At 33.6% G+C, this 4,323-nt stretch overlaps 1 long non-coding RNA gene across 1 annotated transcript; it reads right to left on the bottom strand.

Moving 5' to 3' along the window:
- Window positions 1-2,630, bottom strand: LOC124885495. Its single transcript, XR_007042602.1, has 3 exons — window positions 2,352-2,630; window positions 2,146-2,249; window positions 1-1,058 (listed from the first exon to the last, which is right to left on the bottom strand). It is a non-coding gene; the product is annotated as an uncharacterized LOC124885495 (long non-coding RNA).
- Window positions 2,631-4,323: the final 1,693 nt, after the last annotated feature.

The raw sequence follows: 4,323 nt of genomic DNA, 5'->3' as shown, positions 1-4,323 counted from the left end.
TGATCAAAGATAAGCTAATACTAAATAAGTAATTTTGGAGAGATCAAACTTTCCGTATAAACAAATTCTTGTAGTAAGGCGTGATATGAATCTAACAATTCATATGGTCCTTTGGACGTCCTAAAGCAACGACATATAGCCTCTTGGTAGTAGAGTAGCACATCACCATCCGCAAACATATATTTCGGTATGACTAAAAACAAATTGGCCTCTCGTATCGTAAATAATTTAGTCCAAGATTCCTTGACACCATAGTTTTTCATTATCCATAATTTAAAAGTGCCTACCGCCATCTCTCTGCAAGTACAATAAGCACAAAGCATTCCTTCTAATACTGAAATGCCACGTACTACATAGCCATCAACCGAAATAATAATGCAAATTTCCTCAGGCAATGATATATCTCTCCGTACACCTCATTTGATATATTAAACGAAATCACAAAAGACTTGAGTAAATCATCCATACAGATCCAATGAAATGCCAAATCGCCATACGTAGTATCGCGAAAGCCAGGAGGATAGTTATCGATTTCTCTCCAAGAAGCGCAGGATTTTATTGGGCCGCCTGTCACCATTGCAATTTTCAGTCGCAAGAATCTTATAGTCATCGCTAATCGAGTCATATCCCAACCCGAAACTGGTTGCGTCTGGAAATTCATAATTAGGAAGTTGTACTGCTTAATTTGTGGATGGGTTCCACAGTAAAAATTCACCACGACACCGAAGAAGAAACAAGCCATCGCAACAACATGCTATTGCGTAATTTCTCAGATCATGATTTGAAGGGCAAACAAGCTTTTGTAGTGGTTGAGACGAGGATGATGAAGATAAAGAAGAACGATAATATGATATCGTACGAACCTCAGGGTTCATTCGAGCAATAAGAAGCTTCTTATTATTCTTTGCATGATTATTGCAATGCTTCGACTTAAAGTATGGACGCAAGATCAACGTCTTCCAAGATTTTGAAGCACATTTGAATCGAGGAAGAGACTGCACAGGTAACCTGATGAGGATTTCCACAATTGTTTCCACTGGGAAGTGGATTTCCATGGCCTAGATAGGAAAAAGCAAGTGCTTTAGTAGTTCACTTATATATGTTTGTGTGTGTACAAAATCGATCGAGGAACAACTGTTAAAGAAGAAGGCTAGCTACATCAATTGCAGAACAAAAAATATGAATTTCAGTGTTAATCTAGTGATGTTGTCCAAGCACTTAAAGTTGGTGGTCCTCTGATCAAAGTGTTTCGTTTGGTGGATATATAGAAAAAATATGAAGAAGTTATATCGATATCATTGATGCAAGGTGGTCTGAACAACTTCATTGACCTTTGCATGCAGCTGCAGCTCACATTTTCGACCTTGAGAATTCAAATGGAAATGACACTATATAGATTCAGAAGTGTGAATGGATTACCATATATAAATGTGATGGGTCTCAATGAAGTAACACAAGATGTACTAGTCGTTGAGCTTCGTAAGTACTACAAAAGTAGCGCATGGTATGTCTGGTTGTGGCCAGGCTATTAGAGCCACAGTCAAAAGGTCATGAGGTAAGTGTGTTGGTTTAGTTTTCTTTATAATTCAACCAATAATACACCAATATTCTTCGATTTTTTATCATCACCATCGGGCGGAGCTCAACACTACCTTCAATCGAAAGTCATAAAGAAGGCACCGGATAAAAAACTAACATAAACTACTACCGTACAGTGCATTCCATGGGCGGCCTTCAAAGGCTATCATTTGTAGGATGAAACTCAATCTTCCAAGTTTGCAAGCCTTTAAAGCTGACCGAAACACGTTATACCTAACGAACTAGTAGCTTACTCGCTTTACATATGTTATTTGATTTATTTATACAAAAAATCATGGTCAGGCTCTGCTTGGAATATCATAACTCCATTTCAATGCGGAATTACACTTCTATTTCTAGGGTTATGGTTCTTTCATATTCGAATATTGGTTTCAATCAAATACTTTATTCATCTTTACTAATCTCAAATTGAACTCGAACGTGAGAATTTAAGATTACAATAGAATTAATAAATAGAGAAAGTTTTTAATTAACAGATTTGCACTCAACTAGATTGCAAATTCATTCACATTAAGATACATGATCATAGACATAATATAAACTCACCTCATCATATATATTTTTTCACTGTTCCACAACCATCTCTTCAATTATATTCTTCAACTGCTTCACAAGTCTATTCTCTTCAATTATATTCTTTTATGACTTCCCTGCAATTAAAAATAATTTGAGCATTAGCCACATATCTAATGGAATTGTGAAGCATCTGGCCCAAACATGAAAAAAAAAACATACTATAAAAATACAATCACCTTTAAGATGTGGAAACATCTTCTTCTTCTTCTTCTTTTCAGATGAAGTTCCAAAACAAAAGCAGTCAAAGTTCATAATTTGAAGTAGTAATTTGATAAGTTTATCCATATTTTCCCAATATTTAGAGCTTCCCGTTTGCTCTGATTATATTAGGGTTAATAAACACAATATCACACGAGTGGTGTTTAATTTTAGGTGTACGTTGTTTTAGTTCTATCATGACAAGTTATCAAAGGATTATTTTCTCACCCTAAAAAAAACTATAATTTCAAATAAATAATTTTGTGATAAATTATTTACTGATTTTATTCAAATCAAATATGAGATAAACTCATTCTAAAATTAATCTCGTGCCACAATAAACCAACCTTAGTTTGTGAAAAATAAGCCCTTTTAATTTCTACCAAGATATTTATCAATTTATGATATAACTTCCCTTATTATTTATTACATTTTCATAAATTTTAAAAATAATTATATTGTGACCAATCGAATTTTTATTTTAAGTAATTCTTATTTTACACGAAAACCATATTTATTGTGGTTATTTATAAGGCTCTTACAGCATATAATACTTACTTAGTACCATAGAAAATACTCTTCACCAGCTAATATGTCTAGTAAGTTGTCAATTTTGCTTGTCTTTAATTATTTTCTCTAATTGATATGCGTTTACAAGTTTCCGTTTTTTTTTCTCTTAAAAAGTGTGCAAACTTTTTTTTTTGATATTCATGTAAAAATATATATTTTTTTTGTTTGTTTGATAAATGTTGTGTCATGGACAGCTTGCATGTAACTCAACTAATTCTGTGGGTATTGGGTAACTTATCCAATAAAGATAGGATAGATGAGAAGATATTATCTAGTATTTTTGTCTCTGTTGCGATTCTATGCATGCTGGATTCTCGAGAAGTAGTGATGACACGAGTGCGGCATCGAAAATGAAGAGTTCATGCAACTTAACTGGGATTTAAATTTGAGGCCTCATCATTATCCCACGTCATTGATCACTACATACATGATTGTTCATTAACTTTAGTGAGAATGTAAAAAGTAGAGTTTTGATTTAAGCCATCATTATTCATAAAATGTGGTAGTTTTCGGGGACAAGTAATCTTTATCCTGAATTGTTTTCATGTTAGACGCTTTGAGTTGTTTGATTCGTGATATTGTATTTGGAGAAGACGTGGCTTCTTGCGCGTAACTCAACTAATTCCACGGAATCAGGTAATTCTATCCAACGAGGCTTACATAGTGGTTTTGTCTATGGTGGGATTTGAACCTGAGACCTCACGGCATTCATGGATCACTAGGTCAGACACTAGGGTGCTTCATGTAAAAAGATTGTTCATTTGACATAATAACATTATTGAGAATGTAAAAGGCGGAGATTTAATTTAAGCCATCAATATTCATAAAATGTGGTAATTTGGGTGGATGAGTAATCTGTATCCTACATTGTGTTTACATTAGACGTTTCGAGTTGTCTGAATGAGCTGTTTGATTCTTGATATTATGTTTAGAAAAGTGAGTAATCGAGTCTATTGCTTGGCTTTACAGTTAGATGTTGATGTAACGAACATTTATAAGTTTGAATTTTGTTTTTCTAGAAAGTGTGAAAACTAAGGGATTATACCAGAAAATGGAATAGAGAATGGTAATATTCATGTAAAAAGATTGCTCATTTACCATTAGTGAGCATGTTAAAGGTAGTGATTTATTTTACGCCATCAATATTCATAAATGTGGTAATTTTTGGGGACGAGTAATCTTTATCCTATGTTTATTTCAAGTGAGTTGTGAAATGCCTATTAACTGTTTGTTATAAAGCCTGAAATGAACTGTTTGATTTTTAGTAGGGAAGTGCGTATTCCTTATTTGCTTTCTCTAATGATTGTGTTGTCGGAATTCCTCGCTGGAAAATATTCTTCACCAGTAATATGTCAAGTAAAAAAAAAGGTTTGAATTTTT

Source organism: Capsicum annuum, chromosome 7, assembly GCF_002878395.1.
Source record: "Capsicum annuum cultivar UCD-10X-F1 chromosome 7, UCD10Xv1.1, whole genome shotgun sequence".
Classification (NCBI taxonomy): domain Eukaryota; kingdom Viridiplantae; phylum Streptophyta; class Magnoliopsida; order Solanales; family Solanaceae; genus Capsicum; species Capsicum annuum.
The sequence above is the reverse complement of the archived record's forward strand: the minus strand, read 5'-3'. Positions and strand labels throughout refer to the sequence as shown.